Source organism: Myotis nattereri, assembly GCF_964212035.1.
Source record: "Myotis nattereri genome assembly, chromosome: 11".
NCBI classification, from domain to species: domain Eukaryota; kingdom Metazoa; phylum Chordata; class Mammalia; order Chiroptera; family Vespertilionidae; genus Myotis; species Myotis nattereri.
In genome coordinates this window covers 67,890,960-67,915,405 of record NC_138086.1, presented here as the reverse complement: position 1 = coordinate 67,915,405, position 24,446 = coordinate 67,890,960, and the positions used below count along the sequence as shown (strand labels likewise).

General features: G+C 39.9%; 1 pseudogene across 1 annotated transcript; it reads left to right on the top strand.

The window, feature by feature from the left end:
• Window positions 1–5,324: 5,324 nt before the first annotated feature.
• LOC308526784 (transmembrane emp24 domain-containing protein 10-like) lies at window positions 5,325–24,218 on the top strand (annotated as a pseudogene). The gene is made up of 2 exons: window positions 5,325–5,502; window positions 23,600–24,218. The product of its transcript is annotated as a transmembrane emp24 domain-containing protein 10-like (transcript).
• The last annotated feature ends 228 nt before the right edge of the window (window positions 24,219–24,446 follow it).

The following is a 24,446-nucleotide window of genomic DNA, read 5'->3' as shown; positions in this document are numbered from 1 at the left end:
TAGTCCTCAGGAATTTGCATTTCTCACAAGTTCCCAGGTGATGCTGATGCTGCTGTCTCAGTGAGAACCACTGTTTGCAATAAATGTAAGTAATCCCAAAGGCAAAGGAGTTCCTTGTCCTTGATCTTCATGCAGTGCCCTAGAAAGAGATCATCTCTAAGACTGACCCCTGCTTCAAATCTCCCCACCTCATCCCTCCTCAATGGATATTTGTTACTTATTCTGATATTCAAATATATTAGCCGCATCCCTCTCCCATTTATATTAGGGCATCTTCTTAAGGAGAGAAACAGGTTGGGTCAGGGCATCTCAGAGATTGACCAGTTTTTCCTAGAAAAACATAACATTACCTAAAGGACAGTTTAAATTCCCAAACCTAACTATTCTTAAACCATATTGGACACATAGTCAAATTTCTTTCTCTTTCATTTACCTCTCCAATAAGCATGTCAGGCTTCATAAGGCCTTCTGCTTTCCTATTTCCTGTTGGTATGGTGGTGAGCCATCTTCAGCAGTGTGAATGATAAAGACTATACCTTCAAGAATGGCAAAGCCCAAAAACAGGAGCCTCAGACCCAGACACTATCAAGTCACCTTACAGATACTGGATTTTACTTATTTAAGTCATTGTATATTGGACTTACTTAATACAACAGTCTAATCAGTATCCCAGCCAATACAAATGGAATGAGAAATATGAGTGGTGTGGGAATAATACATAAATTCATTGCAGTGCCGTGCTTTAAATGCGCAAACACATATTTCCTGTTATATTTTCTATGCTGTTTGTCACTGATTCACCCAAGATTTCAATTAGATCAGTCCTTTAATGTTTCACTCTTCTTCTTATTTCCAGTCTTCCTTCTCTTTTTGGACTGTTCTTTGTCTATCATCATTGCATTTATTCAGGTCTAGCAATCTACGTAATTTTACCTCATGTTTTATTAACGTTTCTTCTACAGTGGCTTTAGAGTTGTTACAATTTGCTCAGGCATTTTTTAAAAACCTTTTAATATATTCAAATATCAGAATAAGTAACAAATATCCAAAAGAGTATACTTGTTTTTGTCATTATCAATTTTTTACTTCCTGGTGACTTAATAGATATGATATTGATTATGGTGATAATGTGAAAATTATATCCAGCTGAATCTTGGGACAACATACCTAAGAATATAAGTATGTATTTATTTAGATATACATATTTATCTTTATTTATTTATATATATATCCCCTAAATTTTCAATTTGTATGTATGTATGTATATAATAGACACAAAGATAACTTCTATTGAATATAAAACCCTATAAAATATGTTTAAAATCCTTTTATTTAGTAGTTAAATATTTTAATCAGGTTTGTCTCTTCATAAACTCAATACATATTCATATAATGTTAAACATTCTTAATACTTTTACCAAAATAATGTATTACAGGTAATAAAAATAACCTCCCAAGCATTGCCACTCAGACTGTAGGACACTATATCAATTCCATCCTCAGTGAATACCAATTTTGAAATATTTTTGGTTATTTATAGAAATCACAATCCCTCAGAATACAAATCATTCAAAACAACCAGTAAACATTCTGAATTCCTTTCTGAACTGTCAGATCATTAACTTAGTTTAGCCAAGATAAAACAATTTGAAAAATGAATGTACATCACAGTTTATCTCTCTTCGGAGCCCATTAAAGTAATACTATTTTGTATTTCTTCCATTGAAAGCACCAATAGTCAGGAAGTCCTCTTTCCAAACAAACAAAGAAGTACAGCTTTAAAATTAAAATAGATGGCTTCATCATTTTTACAAAATTATAAAAACATGTCAAATTTTATTTAAAACATTTTGGAGTACTTTCAAATATAGTTTGGAAGAAAGGGATAAGTGAATGTGTTCTATTAAGCTCAAATGCTTCAGGAAACCACAAGACAATCTTTTACTCATAGAGATGGGATGAGAAGCCATGACTAGGAGACTGAAACAATGAAACCAGCTACCAGAAGACAGCAAAGCCAGAGACACATGCACTGCCTGGGAGCCAGTGTTCAAGGCAGAACCAGCAGTCACGAGTCAAGAGAACCGTGAGTTAAGGAGCACACACATACAGTTCAAAACAAGTCTTGAGTCACACGGAAAACAGAGTCCAAAGCAAGGCACAAAATCAAGAATCAAAACAAGAATTCAGAATCGTGCATATGGAGCACACACTGTCCTACCCATTGGTCATTTAAGTAGATCTAGTTGCAGCAAGACAGTGTCTGTTCTCATGTGTGGGATATAAAACTGAAACTCGTGGACCCAGACGACAGTGTGGTGGTTACCAGAGGGAAGGGGTAGGGATAGGCATGGAGAGGCCCTAATAGATGGTGATAGAAGATGGTTTGACTTTGGGTGGTGGGCACACAGTGCAATAACACAGATTTTGTATCATAAAAATGTACACTTGAATCCTATATGGTCCTATTAACCAATGTTACACCAATAAATTTAATTAAATTGATGAATTAAATGTTTTAAAAAAGAATAGTGTGTGTTACCTGCATGTGAATCAGTCCTAGCCATTCCTTCCACCGCAGTGGCCTCCCAGATACTGGGGACTACACATACCATTCATTTTTCCCACTATCCATCCATTGGGACTTCAGAAGGAAAGTCAGACTGGTTACAGACTAAATAAGAACTTATATTTTCTTTTCATGTCTGAGTTGCAGTGTGAGTTAAATTTCCACCCTGCTACAGTAGCTATTGGCTGGACTTCAAGCAGAATTAAAGGGCAAAGCAAGTCTGAAATTAGGCATGGGAATGTTCAGCTAGCCAGAGCTAGGAGGTAAAATGAAATGGAAAAATACACACCACACACAAAAGCAAACAAACAAACAAACACCACACACCTTTTTTCTTTTTCACAGCTTTGTTCACATATAATTCACATGCTGTACAATTCACCCAGTTAAAGTGTATAATTCAATGACTTATAAAATATTTAGACTTGTACATTCATCACCACAATCAATTTTAGAACAATTTTATTACCTCAAAAAGAAACTGTACTCCCCTTAGCCGTCACTCAAGGCAACCACGAATCTACTTTCTGTTTTTATAGATTTGCCTATCTGAACATTTCATAGAAATAGACTCATACAATAAGTTTTTTTTAAACTAGTTTCTTTCATTTAGCATGTTTTCAATGTTCACCCATGTTGTAGCATGTATCAGTACTTCATTCCTTTTCATAGCTAAATAATACTCCCTTTTATGGACATGACAGATTTTATTTATTTATTTATCAGCTAATGGACATTTAAATTATTTCCACTCTTGGGCTATTATGAATAATGTTTCAATAAATATTCTTGTAATAGCTCTTGTGTGGCCATATGTTTGTACTTCTCCTGAGTATATACTTAGGAGTGAAATTGCTGGATTATATGGTAATTCTATGTTTAACTATTTGAAGAACTACCAAACTGTTTTTCAAAAGTGGTTATACCATTTTCCATTCCCACCAGCAGTGTAGGAATGGAATATAGATTCCAATTTCTCCACATTCTTGCCAATAGTTGTTATTATCACTCTTTTTTTAAAAACATATATTTTATTGATTTTTTACAGAGAGGAAGGGAGAGGGATAGAGAGCTAGAAACATCGATGAGAGAGAAACATCGGTCAGCTGCCTCCTGCACACCCCCAGACTGGGGATGTGCCCGCAACCAAGGTACATGCCCTTGACCGGAATCGAACCCGGGACCCTTCAGTCTGCAGGCAGACGCTCTATCCACTGAGCCAAACCGGTCAGGGCTATCACTCTTTTTTTATTATAACATCTCACCCTCTATTTGAAAATCTCAAACAGATCTTCTAGATCTTTGGATCTGGACATTGAACCAGTTCCCTGGTTAGAGAAGCCTACTTACAAAAAGCAAAATCCTGAGCACAGACATGCCTAATGAACAAGGAGGAGAGAAAAGACCAGAGTTGTTTGGATATGTGTGGGGATATGGGGGGGAGGGGGCCGGGAGAAGGTGACCATATGAAATTGCCAATAGTCAACCATTTTTTGGCCTACAAAAACAGTACATTCATATGATTCAATCTAATACAAAATAATTCCAGTGGTGTGTAGAATGAATGTTTAGGACTTATAGGTGAATTAGATAAATAGTTGGGGTGAGTAGAAAGAGCCTTGCAGTGCCTTCTAGGTTTCAACTTTATCCCATTGGTGACAGAGAAGTCAATTCACAAAGTAATGTCTGACAAATGGCAAATAAATGTATTTTTTAATGTTTAAAACATTTTGGGTTCAAAAGAAAACTCTACATTCTTTTCAGTACCCCAAAGAAAAAATATTTAATGATAACATTCAATACTAATAAGGACTCAGGGAAACTGACTGCTCTTATATATAAGCTGGAAAGACTTTTCTGGAAGGCAATCTGAATACCCTATGACCAAGCATTCTTCTTCTAGGAATTAATTCCAAGGAAATAGTCATACATACTAAAAAAAAAAAAAAAAAAAGTTTAGCCACCAGGATATCCGTAAAGTCCAAAAATATCAAGTTGATTAAATAAATAATGAACCATCTTATACAGCTACATTAAATATTTAGATAAGCCGAAACTGGTTTGGCTCGGTGTATAGAGTGTCGGCCTGCGGACTGAGGGGTCCCGGGTTCAGTTCCGGTCAAGGGCATGTACCTGGGTTGCGGGCATATCCCCAGTGGGAGATGTGCAGGAGGCAGCTGATCGATGTTTCTCTCTCATCGATGTTTCTAGCTCTCTATCTCTCTCCCTTCCTCTCTGTGAAGGATCAATAAAATATATTTTAAAAAATATTTAGATAAATATGTAACAACATGGAAATGTTCATGAAATTTTGGTATATGAAAAAAATAGGTTATAAAAATATGTGTGTAAGTCAGGGCTCTTAAGAACTACATCAAACTGACTAGGCTTGAATTTCAAAGCCTCCATTTACAGTCATTTGACTGATCGAGTAACTTAACATCTCTGTAATTCAGTTTTAATATCTATAAAATGGGGATGATACCATAATGTACATCATAGGATTGTTGTAATAATTAAATGAGTTAATACACATAAAGCACTTTGAAATTTGCCTGACACATATTTTAAACAGTAAGCCACTTATATAAGAGTTATTTACTGTTAGAATTTGTTGTCAGTAAATTAAGTCAATTTTTAAGCTAATTAAAGAAGCAAAGGTGGAGAGACAAAACACTGGGCAAGAACTGTACCCAAAATATTCCGCAGAGCTGGTCCTGTGAAGTTACCACCGCAGCTGCCAAGCACTGACCCCATGGCTTGTACTCAGATGCTGGACACTGCACACTGCCATGGTACAGCTGTCTCTGCTGCCACTGGAAACCGGATGCAGCTGCCATCGCCACCATCCCCTGGCCAGAATGGATTCTGCGTCATTCCTGCTGCTTTGAGTCACCAGCTCCTGAATCAAAGTCTAGAGAGGATGCATCTGTGTAGCTGCACCCAGTCCCCAGTTCCCAGATGTCAGGGAGGTTGAGAAAAGAGCATTGAGTGTTTTTATCATATAGAAAAGGGAAATTCTACTTTACAAGACAGAGGATTCAACACAGAGAGCAGATTTACACACGGGCAACAAAAGAAAGATATAAATGATTCTTTTGTGGTTTAAAAATACAGGTATAGCCTAAATAGCTAGTTACATGCAAAGAAAAAAGGACTAAAAGAATATGCATCAAAGTGTTAATGATGAATTGTGAATGGACCATCACGGTTGATTTGAATTTTTTGTTATCTCCTCTGTGACTTTCCAAATCTTCTATGGCATGGGAAAGACCTATCCTCTTTTGAAGCAAGACTGGACAATATCAGATCTCTATTTTGAAAAAGAATTGAGTTTTTCTTAGAAGTAGCCATGGAATGGGAAGTGAAAGACTGGGCTCAGGTGGTCACTGTTACCCTAGAGCAGGCCCTTGCTACTCAAAGGTGGGCAACAGACCCCTAGAGCAGGCCCTTGCTACTCAAAGGTGGTCAACAGACAGCAACATCAGCTTGACTCAGAGGCATTTAGAAATGCAAAATTTCAGACCCCAGCTCCAATCTACTGAAGGCAAACACGATTCATCAGGAGATATTCTAGAAGTATAAGCAGCAAGGCTTGACAATTAACAATATGAAAAAAAGTCATGAACTTTGGAAGCATTTCCAAACTTGAAAGAAGGCCATGAACAATAATGAATTACCAAAACAGGATCCAGTTTTAATGGAAAAAGATAAATTTGGTTTTAAACACATGAGATTTGAGAATTTGAAAAATGGCCAGATGGGTATACTCAGCCTGGGAAATGTAAAACTGGTAGCCAATAAGAAATGTCAAGATTTGGTTTACAAATTTAAGAGTAATCTAAAGAATGGAGATAACAGAAGCCACAAGAACATGCAGAGCAAGAAAAGAGTTCCAAACAAGGTTTTTTAATAAGACCTATCTGCTGGAAACAGGAGAGAAAGAGAAATAAGACAATAGGCGGCCACTACTAAGATCATCAGGAGACTATAGTGTCAAAGAAAGCAAAGAACAGATGTTTCATTATTATTCAATTCTTTCCTCCTTTCATGCCAAACTAGGAGTGGTTTACACGATTATACTTGCTCTAAACAGTATAGTGACGAATTCATGGAGATCTTAATTCTTAAGACATAGAAGGACTAAAATATTTGGAGCAGGGTAGAAGAGAACGCTGCAACTTGGATGTTATAGCAACAACATCCAAGGTCTCATCATCAGAAGGTATTCAAAGTTTTGTGGCTTTTTAAAAAGTTGTGATGAAAACTGCAATTTTTACAGTCTTGCGAATCAAATAAGACCATGACTTATCTTTGTTTCATTCATTCATTCATTCAACAAACATTTGCTGAGCACTTCTATAAGCCAGCCACTCTTCTGGATGTTGACAAAACAGTTACAGATCAGACAAAGCCCTTTGCCCTTCTAGGGCTCATATTCTGGAGAGGGAGACAGATAATAAGCAGGAGAAATAAGTCAACATTTTATGTTAGATGTTGATAATTATTATGGAAGGAAGGGGTAAAGGGGTGGTTTCAGAGTTGTAATTTTACGGTAAAAGAGGTGATAGGGAAGCTACCACAGGGAAAATGAGTAGACCTAAAGGAGGTGAGGAAGCCACTCATGCAGATATTTGAAGGAAGCACATTCCAGGATAAGGCGGAAGTGGACATGGTGTGGTCAAGGAGGCCAGTGTGGCTGGACTGAGGGAGTGTAGGGGTGAGCAGGAAAATAGGACTAAGGAATAAAGGCCATCAGAAGTTTTTAAGCATGAAAGTGACATCATCTGTTTTGGATTTTAACAGAATCATTCTGGCTGCTCTTTCACGAACAGATGGTAATAGGGAAGCCAGATAGGTGGCCATTGTAAATGTCTAGGCAAGAATAACAGGGACTTGGACCAGGTACCTGTGACAGTTTTATCTCTTTGCAGATAGCTACCGTTTTTGTTTTTCTTGTAGTATAGCATGCTAAAGTGGGATGAGAGGAGGGGGAGAGAGATTGTGTGTATACCAGGGAAAGAAATGCAGAACTCTCAACTCTTCTAGCTAAATAATTCTATGTGTTTTCACATTTATCTTCAGCCACACAGGAAAAAAAGTAAGCAATGTAATCTAAAATTTTACACTTAATTTAAACATGCTTAAATAATTAAATCTTCTTAGTTATTACAGCTTCAAGAAAATGTGTTTTTTTTTTAACAAACTAAAAATCAGTATCATCACCATGTCAATAAATTTGTATTTGGGCCAAAGTAACAATAAAAGAAACTTGTCATTTATTTTGAAGGCATAAGCAATATTTTCGAAAAGGAGAGTCACTGAATAATGACTGATTCTGAAAGGTACTATTTTAAACCTTCCACTTCTTCAATGCTATAATTAAAACAAAAATGTACTAGAGAGTACACACAGAGATCTGAGTCACATCAGGACATGTAACTTGCTTTTTCTATGGATCTGACACCAAAGGCTCCCTTTATTTGCTAAAGATTAAAAGGATAAACTGATTATTTATTATTCCAAAATACAGAGGCAGGATTCCAAGATGGTGGTAGATTAAGTAGAAGCTACACTGGCATTCTCCCAGCAGCAAGCTGGAATTACAACTAAAACATAGAAAAATCATCTGAACAACCAACTGAAGACTAGCTGGAGAAAACCCTTATCACCAAAAACATAAAGAGGAGGCAACATCCAGACTGGTAGGAAGTGTGGAGGTGCGAGAGAGCTGGCTGGGCTCCCACAAATACTCAAAAAATTTATATGCAACCAAAAAAGGATCGTGAATAGCCGAAGCAATCTTGAGAAAGAACAAAGTAGGAGGGATTACAATACCAGATATCAAGTAATACTACAAAGCCATTGTAATCAAAACAGCCTCGTACTGGCACAAGAACAGGCATATGGATCAGTGGAACAGAATAGAGAACCCAGAAATTGACCCAAGCCATTACTCTCAACTAATATTTGACAAAGGTGGAGTAAAGACAGTCTCTTCAATAAATCATGTTGGTAAAATTGGACGAGTACATGCAAAAAAGTGAAATTAGACCACCAACTTACTCCATACACAAGATTAAACTCAAGCAGACACCAGGAGGGTGAAGGCATGAATGGGTTTTGGGGGGGGGGGCATTGGGGGGATAAGGACACATATGTAATACCTTAATAAATACAGAAAAAAAGAATAAACTCAAAATGTATAAAAGGCTTAAATGTAAGTCAGAACCATAGAAGTCCTAGAAGAAACCATAAGCAACAAAATCTTAGACATCTCTCATAGCAATATGTTTGCTGATACATCTCCTAGGGCAGTGATGGTGAACCTTTTGAGCTCAGTGTGTCAGCATTTTGAAAAACCCTAACTTAACTCTGGTGCCATGTCACATATAGAAATTTTTTGATATTTGCAACCATAGTAAAACAAAGACTTATATTTTGATATTTATCCTATCTAATAATAGAGAAACATGGTAATTAACCCTAACTTTGCTACCCTTCCCATTGGCTAATCAGCAGGATATGCAAATTAACTGCCAACCAAGATGGCGGCTGGCAGCCAGGCAGCTGAAGCGAACAGGAGGCTTGCTTGCTCCAGTGACGGAGGAAGCCAAGGTTCCCCACCTGCCGCTGCCGGCCTCTGAGTTGCACTCTAAGAAACAATGTTGCAAATATAGAAGCTAAACTATCCCCAGAAACCTACTTTCAGCCAGCCGGGATCTCACAGCTGGAGTTGCAGCAGTGTTACAATTATAGAAGCCAAACAAACTCAGATCAGCAGCCGAGGTCTCAGAGCTGGAGCCGAGCCTCAGAGCTAAAGCTGGCTCTCAGTTCCAGTGACAGCCATAGAAGGTAAATAAATCCCAGAATTAAAAAAAGAAAAAAGAAAAAAAGGAGAGGTTGGGAGCTTCAGTCACCCTCCAGTCTGAAAACGGCCCTCAGCCCCTCACCCAGACTGTCCAGGCACCCCAGTGGGGACCCCCACCCTGAAAGGGGTGTGACCAGCTGCAAACAGCCATCATCCGCTCATCCAGGCTGGCCAGGCACCCAAGCGGGACCCCCACCCTGATCCAGGACACCCTTAAGGGCAAACCAGCCGGCCCCCACCCGTGCACCAGGCCTCTATCCTATATAGTAAAAGGGTAATATGCCTCCCAGCACCGGGAACAGCGGAGCCGCGAGGCCTCCCAGCACCGGGATCAGCGGAGCAGTGAGGCCTCCTAGCATGGGGATCAGCTGAGCAGCGAGGCCTCACTGCCCCGGTGTCAAGCAGAGCAGTGAGGCCTCCCAGCCCTGGGATCAGCTGATCCGTGAGGCCTCCTGGCCCCTGGAGCAGTGTGACAGGGGGCAGTGCCCAAACCCCCTGATTGCCCTGCGGCTCTGTGTGTGACAGGGGGCGGGGCCACAACCCCCTGATCTGCCCTGCTCTCTGTGTGACAGGGGGTGGTGCCCCAACTTCCCTATCAGCCCTACTCTGTGCCTGATAGGGGGGAGCTCCCCAACCCCCTGATCGGCCCTGCTCTATGTGTGACAAGGTACGGAGCCCCAGCCCCCCTGATGGGCCCTGCTCTGTGAGTGACAGGGGGCAACACCTCAACCCCCTGATTGGCCCTGCACTGTGCGTGACGGGGGTGGCGCCGCAACCTCCCCATCGACCCTGCCTTGAGTGTGACAGGGGCAGTGCCCCAATCCCCCAATCGGCCCTACCCTGAGCGTGACTGGGGGTGGCATCGCAACCTCCTGATCTGCCCTGCTCTGTGCATGACAGGGGGTGGTGCCCCAACTCCCCAATCGGCCCTGCTCTGAGCCCGACCAGGACCTGCACCTAGGGATTGGGCCTGCCCTCTGCCACCCAGGAGCGGGCCTAAGCCAGCAGGTCATTATCTCCCGAGGGATCCCAGACTGTGAGAGGGCACAAGTGGGGCTGAGGGATCCCACCCCCCCGGCCAGTGCACAAATTTTTGTGCACCGGGCCTCTAATTTTATATATTTAAATGCCACTTAACAATGAAAAATCAACCAAAAAAATGAGTTTGCATGTCACCTCTGACACGGTGTCATAAGTTTGCCATCACTGTCCTAGGGCAAGGGAAACAAAGAAAAAAATAAACAATGGGACTACATCAAAATAAAAAGCTTCTATAAAGCAAAAGAAACCATCAACAAAATGAAAAGGGATCCCATGGTATGGGAGAACATATTTGCCAATGATACATCTGATAAGGGGTACATTTCCAAAATATACAAAGAATTCATACACCTTAAAAAGGAAGACAAGCAAGCCAATTAAAAAATGGGCAAAGGACCTAAATAGACACTTCTCCAAATAGTACATATGAATGGCCAAGAGACTCATGAAAAAATGCTCAAAGTCACTGATCATCAGAGTGATGCAATTTAAAATGACAGTGAGGTATTACCTCACACCTGCTAGAATGGCTACCATCAATAAATGACAAGTGCTGGCAAGGATGTGGGGAAAAGGGAGCCCCAGTACACTGCTGGTGAGAATGCAGACTGGTGCACCCACTGTGGAAAACAGTATGGAGTTTCCTCAAAAAATTAAAAATGGAACTGCCTTTTGACCCAGTGATCCCATTTCTATGAATATATCCTAATAATTCCAAAATAACAATCAGAAAGAATGTATCCACCCCTCTGTTCATAGCAGCACAATCTACAATAGCTAAGATTTGGAAACAGCCCAACTGCCCATCAGAAGATGAGCAGATAAAGAAGCTGTGGTACATTTACACCATGGAATACTGGGCAGCTGTAAAAAAAAAAAAAAAAGAGGAAGAAGAAGAAGGATCTCTTACCCTTTGAGACAGTATGGAGGGACCTGGAGAGCATTTTGCTAAGCAAAATAAGCCAGTCAGAGAAAGACAAGTATCACATGATCTCACTTATATGGGGAATCTAATGAACAAAATAAACTGATGAACACTGATGAACAAAATACATCCAGAGACACAGAAGCATGGAACAGACTGTGGAATCTCAGAGGGAAGGAGGAAAGGGTTAGTCGGGAAGAGATTAAGCAAAGAACTTATGTGCGTATATACATAACCCATGGACACAGACAATAGTGTGGTGAAGGCCTGAGGGAAAGGGCAAGAGCGAGGGAGGGAGGAGGGGTCCATGGGGGGGGGGGGGGGAGGGAGATATCTGTAATACTTTCAATAATAAAGATAAATTTAAAAACACATAGAAAAATAAAATACAGAGGCAACTGTCACATTGAACAATGATTCAGAGAGAAGAGTTGTCAACACTATTAAATTACCCTAGACCAGCAATTTTCAAACGGTGTGCCGCAAGAATTTTTAAAACAAGCAATACCTGACTGTTCAGTCAGGGGTACTGACCTCTCTTCCCCTAGATTGTCAAATTAAAAAATGACAACAACATCACAACAATAGCCATCAAATGTGAATGAATCGAAATTATACCTATTATTTATTAGATGGGCAAAAATACATATAATATATTTTTTGGTGTGCCACAGAACCCTAGTAGTTTAATTTATGGATGCCATGAGATGAAAAGGTTGAAAATTGTTGAAAATTGTAGAGAGATTTATTGTTTACAAAGCACTTTCACTACCATTATCTCATTTAAGCCTCAGAATAAACCTATTAATATCACTGTTATTAATTTACAAATGAAGAAACCCAGACTCAGGGAGGGTAAGGGACTTATCCAATGCCAGTCAACTAATTAGCAAGTACCAGAGCTGGGAACAGAATCCTCACTTCACTGTTCTCTATACTATACCAACCCGTGTTCTTTTCTAGATATAGAATTAGGGGGAATTTTTTTCCCCCCAGTGCAGGTCCACAAGACCAAACATAGAAATCAGTACCTACGGAAAAGTGCTACTTGGGAATAATAATGTTACGGTAAATTCTGTCGACCCCATTTAATGTTAGGGAAACCAAGGAGCAGAGGTTTGTTAGTCAAACACTGGCTCTTTAATTATCCAGGGCTGGCTTGCCATGTAGGCAAACCTTGGGTCTTTTTCACTGCTTCCCTTTAAGGCTGCTTGATCTCCTGGCCTGCTCTTTAGCACCTCCACCAGAGGGCGGGCAGGGCAGAAAAGAGCGTTGGAACCTGTTTGATCAAAAAGTTGGAAGAACAAAACGTAACTCCCGATCTTAATTTAGGCTTTTGGAGTCTTTCTAGATTTCAGTTGCTAATGAAAACTTTGCTACCATTCTCCTATGTAGACCTAGAATAAACCATGCAGCAAATTATTTCAGAACTAGAGAATAACATTTCATTATACTTCTTTATTATTTCCACTCTGATTTTTCTACACGATGAATATAAAATGTTAAATCTTAAATATGTACACTTAAGAACTGTGTGGAGCCCTAGATGGTTTGGCTCAATGGATAGAGTATCGGCCTGTAGACTGAAGGGTCCCGGGTTCGATTCCAGTCAAGGGCACATGCCCGGGTTGCATGCAGGAGGCAGCCAATCAATGATTCTCTTTCATCATTGATGTTTCTATCTTTCTCCCTCTCTCTTCCTCTCTGAAATCAGTAAAAATATATTTTTTTTAAAGAAAGAAAAAGAGCTGTGGGGAAATACACGGGCAATGAACAGGAACAGAAAATTCACGAGAGGAAATTCAACTAGCAGTGAACATGGGGAAATGTTCCATTTCACAGGCAATTAAAGAAATAAACATTTAAAACAAAACTTATTTCATCTGTCAAATTAATGAACGTTACAAATGAGAAGTACTGGTAAGGGTGTAGTAAAAGAGGCATTTTAATATATTTTTAGTGGAAATGTACATTGGAACCATATTTCTGGAGAGAAATCTAACCCCATAGAGAGATTAATCCTGACAGAAGAAAATCAGAGTAATTTCCTACTACCCAAGTAGGAAATTAACTAAAACCTGGTTTTTTCCCCTCAAATCAAGTGAGCCCTTACTAGTACATGAAGAATACAGACTCTTGATACGATATATGATAGAAAAAGCAAGCTTTATGCCACTGTAGTCTCAAGGGGCTAAAAAAGGGAGGGCTCTTACCCCAGGAGAGTGTGAGGGTTATAACCTCACCACTCCAGGAGAGATGCAAGAGCACACTATCAGTGGAGGTGACTAGAAGCATCTGGATGCCTATGAGTCTCCCAGGATCACAGGGTTTGCTTTGCACCCACAAGAGAGGAAAGTGGTGCTCTCTGCAGGTTCCAGCAAGTGTAGCACATGCCACTGACCTGAGTCCCATTATTCCAGGTTGTCCCAGAGAAAGAGAGAGCCAAAGGGTTCTGATGTGTATGGGACTATCCAGATATAGTCATGGGTCTTGTCAACAATGGCTAAGCATGCATGGACTGGGTCACCCATGCACTCAAATTACAATGCTATAACCCACTCACAGTCTTACTGGTCAACTACACCCTCTAGCTTCAGCTAATTTAAGAGATAGTCTGATGGCAAAAAGGAGAAAGTCTCCTTACAATAGGAAATTGCTTGGAAGGCCCAGGCCTCACAAAAAAAGATTTTTCCTGAGTTCTCCTAACCATCATAATTTAAATAGGGAGGAACTGGGAACAACCCAAATGTCCAGTCAAGAGTGTAGTATGGCCCAGCTGGCATGGCTCAGTAGTTGAGCATCGACCTATGAACCACGAGGTCACGGTTCGATTCCCAGCCAGGGTTGGGGGCTCAATCCCCAGTGGGGGATGTGAAAGAGGCAGCCGATCAATGAAAAAAAGACATTCCAAGTAAGAGGAATAGAATGTGCAGAGAAGTGTGGTGAGGAAGCAACATGAATTCGGGGAACTAAAATTTAGTTCAGCATGATCAAGAAGTTAAGTTGGAGAGAGGAAGAGAGTGCTGACAGGCAAGACTGAACACAAGGGCAAATGTCAGACCATAAAGAATCTCGTATGTCATGCTAAAGGTTTGAATTTTATTCTCAAGGCAATTGGAATACATTGAAGGCTTTTAAACAGAAGAGGGCCATAATCAGGTTTGTCTTTTAGAAGGTCATTTGTTGGCAGAACAGAGAATCAATGTTGGAAAGAGGGCAAGCAGCTGGGAGCTGGTGCAGTCATCTAGGTAAGAAGTTGTAATGGTGTCAACCTAGATGGTGACACTGAAGACAAAGGAAAGAGGATGCAACTAAAGATATTTAAGACAGAGAGTCAGTAAGGCCTGATAACTTCCTGGATGTGAGAAAGGAAGGATTTCCTGGTCATGATCATTATAAATGTTTGTGAAAATGTTGGATTAGTATAAAATTCTAATGAAAACAAATAATACTCATTCTTATTTTTGAGTCCTAAATTTTTATATTGAAATCTTTTCACTCTCTTGAATGAAAAAGATTCTTTTTTTTAAAGGAATTTATTTTTTATTTTTGCTCTTTTAAAGTTTCTTCTCATTCTCAAAAGCCACTATTTTTTATTTAAGATTCTGATGGTCTTATCTCTCATCAGTACATCTTTTTCCGAATCATAAAACCACCAGTTGCCAAGAAGGTGACCAAAAAAATGGGGATGTGGTTCTTTAGAATTGTGGCAATTTCACAACTCTGTCACCACAATCTACTACACCTGTTTATACACCCACCTCCTGTCATTATTAATAGTCCTTCGCTTTCTCAATTTTCCATTCAAACCTAACTTTTTAAAAAATAGGCTGACCACCAAATTGGGTGAGTCACTTTTAAAGCCATTCTTATGGTTAGTGGAGTTTCAGTTCTCAAATTTGTTTTAAATAATGAGAGTTATCCTGAATGTCCAAAAATGTGGTTGAGTAATTCTGTCAAACTTCTTAAGTATATTAGAGGAAGGCAAGGGACTTGCAATGTGTAATGCAATATGAATTTAAATTTAGTCATGTGCTATGATAGGTGTGATTTGAAGGAAAGTGTATGCATTAATGTCAACTTGCAACACTTGAATCAAATAGGAAAGGAAAGTCTCAACAGACTTTATAAATATAAGTTGTAAAATGTAATATTGCACTAGAGACTTTGCAAGCTTTTTTAATAAGCTTATTAGCCTATGAAACATATTAGCATGCTTTTAACTTGAACCATTTTTTCCTTTATATGCCCTTGAATTTAGTGTTAAATTTCTGTTTTTATAATAAAATATTTAGAACTCTATTACCAGTGGCACTTAATGGTACAATTAAGAAATGGGAATTAGTTTGGGAAATTCTGACTCCACTATCCTTAAGTGACTTAATGTCCAAGACAGAAATTTGGGCCTGGGTTTATACAGTGGACAAGTTCTTGTAACTTAAATTTACAGATGAAACCAAGGAGATTATCTTGCTTAGACCTCTATATTAAGAACTGAGAACCAGAGAATTATGTGATATAACCAACGAAACAAAAGTGGTAGGTAATGGCCCTAGAATCTAGACCAGAGCTCTTCCCAAGCATCCCTACCTGGTTTTTCCACGATCTTATCAGCAACTTTGCTAAACCAGAGAAGTTTCAACTAGAGGAGGAAATCTTTTTCATAAAGTTAATAACCAGCCTCTAAATTATACTATATTTTATATAAATTCTGACTTTCATATCTATATTCAGTATGCTTAAAGGAAAATACATCCAAATAATTACATTTATCAAATTTGAACCTGAAGGGGCCGGAGGTTGTGTGTACACATAACCTGAATTAATCAAAAGAGTGAAATTTTTTTGCCCCAGCAGATTTGGCTCAGTGGATAGGGTGTCATTCTGTGGACTGAAGGAAGGGTCCCAGGTTCGATTCTGGTCAAGGGCACATGCCTGGGTTGTGGGCTTGATCCCCAGTAGGGGGCATGCAGGAGGCAGCTGATCAATAATTCTCTCTCATCATTGATGTTTCTATCTCTCTTTCCCTCTCCCTTCCTCTCTGAAATCAATAAAAATACATATTTTTTTAAAAAGAGTCACTTCACATTTTTTAAAAAATGAAATTTTTTTTAATTTAGAATTTTTTCTTTGGAATAAACATAGCAATGAGACTAAGCTGACCATGACTTGCTTAGAGATTAGAGGTTCTGTTTTAATAAGTGGATATGGGTGATAAGTAATCAGTATATATCACATGCTCCATCACACCCTACATCAATGAGGTCTAAAGCAAAGCCAGCTTTTTGTCTAATTTGTGATTTTCAATTCTAATTATGGTGTTACTGTAGTTGTAAAATATCTCCAGCAAAAACAAAGTGGAGGCTTGGCAGGAAACTGCATCAGAGACCCTCAGAGAAGACCCAAACAGGAACTTTCTCTGTCTCTAGTTCTTTTTCTCCTCAGATCATCCATCATGAAATGTGAAAAGACACGGGAGATAGTTATGCTGAGGATATGACACACAAGAGTCCTTCAATTTATTGGAAATCTTGATCTTCATATGCAACATTCAATTATAGTTATTTAATTCCTGGCCATTAAATTCTTTTATAAAAAATTGTGTTGAAAGTGCTCACAACTGAGGAACAGTTGGCTGCTCACTAGTTTTCATTTTCATAAGGGCTGGGTGGGGCCCTGTGTCAAAGGAAGTTCAAAGCAATAAAACAATTACTCAAGCCCTTGCTACGGAGCCATTATTATTCAAGAATCAGGCTATTCATTAAAGAATTTACCTTCTGAATCTTAGTCATGTACTGACAACTCTTTTCATAAAATGATGGCTACTCCTAGTCAATAGGGAAGGGAACTGACATTTGAATACCTGCAATGTGTTTTACATGTTTCAACATTCTCACAACAGCCCTGTAAGAAACACATTACCCCTTTTCACAAATGAAGGAACAAACTCTGAGAAATGAAGCAAGTAGCTTAAAGTCACACAGCCAGAAGACTGGTCTGTCTAATCTCAAAGTTCAAGCCTGTTTTGCCATGTTCTGCTCTTTCCTCAATTTAAGAAGAGGTGGAGGGTCCCAGAATCTCCATTCAGAGTAAAAATATATTGTAAAATCCAATGTCCTTTGGATATGAAGAGAGTTAGCCTTGCTTTGAAGCCAGATTATGCCTGTGTGCATTTCATCTGCAAAATCCGATGGCTATCCTTCAGAGAGCCAGAAATTATCTCTATGATTAACTAACTCTAGGATGGGTGTTTAAGAAATGCAGTGTGATGATGACTGTGGGAACATTTGCTCTACAGTCATCAAACCAGACCTAATCCCAGCTTCACTGCATTGAGATTGTCAGATGCCAAAAGAAGTGATGACAGGAGGCCAAGGCAGATGTTATGATAAATGAAGGAGGCTGCAGGCCAGGAAAGAGTGATGAAGATTTTGAAGCATATATTGTAGTATAATTTCAAGTCATCTGACATTGTTGACTGAAAGAGGCTGTCAGAAAAGTAACCTAGTTTTGAATGAAAGAGCCACAGAGTCAAGACAGCTGAGCTCCCAGCAGGATCTGGTTTTGTCATCAGCAGTTTCACTGCTCTGTAGCTAAGCATTTGGGCTGGCTTTCACATGCAATAGCATTGTGTAAGATGGAACATTAGGTCATGGCCAGTTTACCAGAGTCAGTCAAGTGTGTTCTACATTTAGAAAAAGAGGAAGAATTTCTGGGCCCCTGCCCCCTTAAAAGGCCACAAGACAACCTAAGGGCGATTAGAATGACAATGTCTTGGTTTTACTTACCCGCCATATACATGGAAATTGTCTCTAGCTCTATATAGGCCACATTTTCATAGTATTCATCTTGGAAAAGTAGTAGTATTTTCTTCGTATTCACAAAGGTGAATATTAAAGACCTGCCTAATTGTGACGATTCACATTTTATCCGTGCAAATTATCTCCCAAATATGCTGATCATAAAATGCAATGGTGTATTGAAGGGGCCAAAGAATACATGTGTTAAAATATAAATATGGAAAAACAAAAAAACAAAAGACGTGCAAATAGCATTTTAAAATGTTCACCATCACACTAATCACCAAAGCTGTGCAAAATTGCAAGGAGTTCACTTTTTTGCCTCTAATATTAAAAAGTTACAATATTCAATGCAATAAAAGGATCAGTGAGGTGACCTTTCTATACTATATAAATTTCTCTGAGCTCTCTGGAAAGTAATTTACCACTATATTTTAAAAGCCTTAAAATATTCATAAGCCTCTGAAAGTACAGTGTTATCAGAAATTCTGGGGTGGGACCAAGCAATCCGTTTTAACAAGCTGCCCAAAGTGATTCTGATGTACATTTATGTTTGAGAACCACTGCCCTCAGGACTCTCCCCTACTCCAATGGCTTAACCGCCATGTCTAGGCAGATGAGTCCTCAATCTACTTTCTGTACCCAAGATGTCTTTTCTGAATTCCACATTTCCTTTTTTGGTATTTCATAGATATTTCAAAATAAACACGTTTAACGCTAGGTTCAGATATTTCTCCTCCAAAAATTCTCAACCTCCAGTAATCTCAGTCTCCAAAAATGGCAATTATCATTTCTACTCATGCCACAAACTAAAGTGTCATCCTTGACTTCCCTATCCTTTCCCACCTCATTCCTACGTCCAATAAAGCACTGTTTCTGAAACATATAAGATATTGCTACAGACTAAATTGTGTTCCCTAAAATTCATATGTTGCACTAATCCCCACTGTGATTGTATCTGGAGATAGGGGCTTTAGGAGGCAATTAAAGTTACACGAAGTCATAGGTTGGAGCCTATGAAGAGGGAGAGAGAGAGAGAGAGAGAGAGAGAGAGAGAGAGAGAGAAGACCTGCCATGTAATATGGTCAGCTGCAAGCCAGGAAGAGAGCTCTCACCAAAAACAAACCCAAATGGACCTGTATCTGAGACTTCCAGCCTCCACACTGTGAAAAAATAAACTGCTTTTTAAGTCACCCAGTCTTTATTATATATTTTATTATGGCATCTGAGCAGACTAAGACAGTTATCTATAAACTGCCCATTTTATTTTATCTCTACTGCTACCATCCATGTACAGACTACCATCACCTCTTGCCTAGACTATGGCAATATCTTTCTAGCAGTTTTCCCTCTAGATCGGTCCCACCTCCTTCAAACCATTCTCTATACCCAGCTAGAAGGATATCATCAACTCAGGTTTCTATTTAAAATCCTTCAGTGGCTTTCCATTATCTTTTAAATAAGGCTTAAATACTTAGCATACATATGCCAGGATGATATAAGAAATATTAACTGATGGGCTCCAACCCCACCCCCATCCCAATATATACTGATCCCTTGTCCCTCCTTCTCCAGACACTTGCTGCCTCAGTGTGTACACTGCCTCACCAGCACCCTCCTGGTCAGCCTGCTCGTCAGCGTCACTTTCTGCCACACTGGGAAATGTCTGGCTGCTCCTTGGGTCTTTGCACATCGTGGCCCATCTGCCTGGAATACTTTTATTTTGCCCTTCCTTTTGCCTATTCACCTTTCATGTCTCAATTTAGATATCATTTCCTTAGGAAAAACATGTTTGACCACGTTTGTACAAGCTAGATCTCCTGTCATATATTCCCAGCACACTTAGAATTTCTTTCGATTCATAATTTATGCACTTATAATTATTTACAATTATTTGTTTAGTGACTATCTATCCTACTAGGCCTGTGGTCGGCAAACTGTGGCCCCCGAGCCACATGTGGCTCTTTGGCCCCTTGAGTGTGGCTCTTCCACAAAATACCACAAAATACAGTGCGATTGAAACTTCGTGGCCCATGCACAGAAGTAGGTATTTTGTGGAAGACCCACACTTAGGGGGTCAAAGAGTCACATGTGGCTCATGAGCCACAGTTTGCCGACCACTGTACTAGGCTATACATTTCAGGTGTCTGTTTCCTCTAACATAATTTCAGTATCTAGACCAGTGATGGCGAACCTTTTGAGCTTGGAGTGTCAGCATTTTGAAAAACCCTAACTTAACTCTGGTGCTGTGTCACATATAGAAATTTTTTGATATTTACAACCATAGTAAAACAAAGACTTATATTTTTGATATTTATTTTATATATTTAAATGCCATTTAACAAAGAAAAATCAACCAAAAAAATGAGTTCACGTGCCACCTCTGACACGCGTGTCATAGGTTCGCCAGCACTGACCTAGACCATATTAAGTGTTCAATAAATATTTATGACTGATCCACTGACAAGGTTAAGTCATTATACGGTAGATATCAGAATTAGGGCTCTTGTACCATATCTGTTTATTTACAGTATTCCAAGATTGCAAAACATGTTGTTAAAAGAAATTATTCCATTTGTAACCACTTTTCTGAGTAAGTCAGGACTTCATCAATATAAATTTGGAAAGAAATGTGTTTGCCCACATACTCCCCTTGTCCATATACCCTGGTTTTAAATTTTTATCTTCATAAAAAATAGATACATTGTTCTCATGAACCTAGACAGCTTTAGAATAAATAAATGGTATGTATTTGAACTCAATCAAGTATAGTTACATTTCTGAAATATTATTTCTGCATAAGATTTCACTTGAAAAAAAGAGCTTGAAGGCCTCTCTAAAACAATGGCTTTAAGTCCTGGAGAAGAAACAGATCTTTTACAATATGTTGGAATATGAGTCCAGAGTCCTCCTTTACACAAAGACCTGTGAGACAGCTCAGAAACAGCATTATTTTACCCTACCTAGTTTGTGGGCCAACTGAAACATGTGTAATAATATTTGTAAATTTAGTTTTTATCCTCTTCTCTTCCATGTATCCCACATAATTTTCCTTCCACAATTTACACAACTAATATATATTTACCACTAGGCTGGAGAAAGGGGAAGGAAGGATTAAGGGAGAGGGGAAGGAGAGATCTAGGGAAAGAGCTGGGACTTGGGCATCTCTTAGGCAACCTATAGTACTGATTAGTCTACCATGATTCTTCTAACTCTTCCTCTTATGCAAAATATATTTGACTCCATGTCATGTTGGGAATGATGCCAATAGATGTATGTCATCTTTAGGACAATCCTGGTTGCACCACATTAAAGAAATAATTTAGCTACAGTAGTAATTCTCTGAAGTGGACTCAACAGAGAATTCATCCCAATAACCAACCTCCAAGGCCGAGTCATTCATCCATTCCAAGCTGCCAACAATATATCATCTCCTTTGGGAAGAACCAACAAATCTCTAATAATATTCATTATTTCCTCTACAAACTGATTTACCTTATTAATTTCCCTGTGTGAACAAGTGCTACAATTATAGCCCTAGTCAGCCAAACTTAGAACCTGGTGCTACCTTTAACTTTCCTCTTTTCTCGCCCTCCACAGTACAGGGAAGAATGAAGGAGCAAGGGCCTACTCTGTCGTAACCGCTGACATCAGAGAGTTGTCAAGGTGCAGTTCAAGGCCAATGGATCAGAATGACCTGTTGCATTTGTTAAAAATGCAGACTTCCAGCCACATCTCAGACTACTGAATCAGGGATGTGGGGAGGAGTCCGCATTTTAAATTAGCTCTCCAGGGAACTTCTTAGGCCAACTAAACAGACTACCCTAAAGGAAATGACCCAGTTGAGAAAAGACACACTGAGAATGCAGCCTGTTCATAGGGCACAAGAGGCAGTAATGGAGTCCAAGGCAAGTGGATGGAACGAACATACAAGTAGAGGCAGAAAAACAGAGGACATAAACAGCGTGTAAGGGTTCAATACTCTGAAGCCACCGTTTAGATATATTCATGAACAGCCTTCACCAGGACAGGGCAGGAGAGACCCCAGCTCACCAAAGAGAGAACCAACCAGAACAAGTGGGGCCTCTGCGACATTGCCATAGAAAAACCAGAGCTTCCACATCGCTGCTTGCTCGTAGAAACAGCAGAAGTGCCACCTCTATCTTCCAAAATATGACATTCATATGTCTGCCTTGCCAGAGAGACTGGGCCACCTGTGGAATCTGAGGAAGTCTGGGAAGGGAAGCTCCAGCTCTCTATCCTCTAGCATGTTACAAGGGGTGGGAGGTGGAATAATATGGGCCACAAATGATATCTCTCTCAGCATCATACTCACCTATGAACTCCTCTACTAGACCGGAAGCTATCAGAGGCCAGAGACCTGATTGATGTTAACTGTTTCAGAAGTCCAAGCACTTAGCAAACTGATGAATAATAGAAGAAGGAAGGAAGGAAGGAAGGAAGGAAGGAAGGAAGGAAGGAAGGAAGGAAGGAAGGAAGGGAGGGAGGGAGGGAGGGAGGGAGGGAGGGAGGAAGGAAGGAAGGAAGGAAAGGAGAGAGGGAAAGACCAAATCGGGAGTGGGAAATTCTGTTTTGTCAGTATTCAAAACTTAATATGAAATGAAGCAGGGACTGACACTAACAATTCTCATTTCTTAGTAGCATTTGCTTTGCAGTCTGTTTCCATTCATTTCCATGGCTGTGAACTGAATATAGTTCAAATTCCTTATATCTGGAAAAAAATCAATTGTCTGCTCACTGTTGCCCTGCCCAAATTCTCCTCGTTTTTTTCCATTCTAGTCCCTTCTACACACTGATCTCTAACCAGGTTTTCTAAAATAGGGGTCTTCAAACTTATTACTTGCAAATACTTTCAAAAGAATTTTGTAACACTCTGTATCCTTGTGCACATTATTAAGCTGATATGTAAAGCTTTTCATCCCAAGTTAAAATGGTTGCAAAGGATGTGACTTCCAGTGTATTGTAAATATTGTCATTACAAAATATTACAGCACTTTAAAAATATATCATACTGAATCTAAATACCATGTCATCTATTTTTTTAAATATATGAACAAGCTGTTGTTACTACATTTTTATTTTATTTTTTTAAATATATTTTTATTGAACAGTCTCCTGCACCATGTGTCGTTTGTCTGGAGGCCAGTGGCCGGCAAACTGCGGCTCACGAGCCACATGCGGCTCTTTGGCCCCTTGGGTGTGGCTCTTCCACAAAATACCACGTGTGGGCGTGCACACAGTGCAATTGAAACTTCGTGGCCCATGCGCAGAAGCCAGTTTTCGGCCTGGGCGAGTCTATTTTGAAGAAGCACTGTTGATATTTGGCTCTGTTGGCTAATGAGTTTGCTGACCACTGGGACTCTGGCCTAAAGCCCAGCATGGCCCTTGCCAGTTAGCATTGCTGCTTTTACCCCTCCTGCTCGGTCCCAGTTTGGTTCTCGCCATCTCCTTCCATCTACCCATCAACTCCCACAAGTGCCATAGGGACCTGCTGGTGACGGGCGCATAGAGATCACCGACCAATCTGGGGGTGCTGGCGGCCTGCGCACCCACCTCAAGGTCACAGATTCTGCTGGCCATATTCTGTACTCCAAGGAGGATGCAACCAAGGGGGAATTTGCCTTTACCACTGAAGATTATGACATGTTCAAAGTGTGTTTTGAGAGCAAGGGAACAGGGCGGTTACCTGACCAACTCTAGATCCTAGACATGAAGCATGGAGTGGAGGCGAAAAATTATAAAGAGATTGCAAAAGTTGAGAAGCTCAAATCTTTAGAGGTAGAGCTACGATGCCTAGAAGACCTGTCAGAATCAATCGTTAATGATTTTGCCTACAGGAAGAAGCGAGAGGGGAAGATGCGCGATTCCAATGAATCAACGAACACTCGGGCCCTGTACTTCAGCATCTTTTCAATGTTCTGTCTCATTGGACTAGCCACTTGACAGGTCTACCGTCGCTGCTTCTTCAAGGCCAGGAAGTTGATTGAGTAATAAGGCCTACTCTCCTCCCATCTTGTATCTTAGCCAGCAGAACATCACCGGGATGTGCCTGGCCTAAGGCATCCTATCAACAGCATCATAAAGGCACGTTGGAACTTCCTTGCCAGAACTGATGACTTTTGGTGTGGGAGGACATGGGTTACCGCCTACACCCAACAAGTCATTGAGGGACTTCTTTTTAACTTGATAGGATTTGGACTGGTTTTGCAACAATAGGAC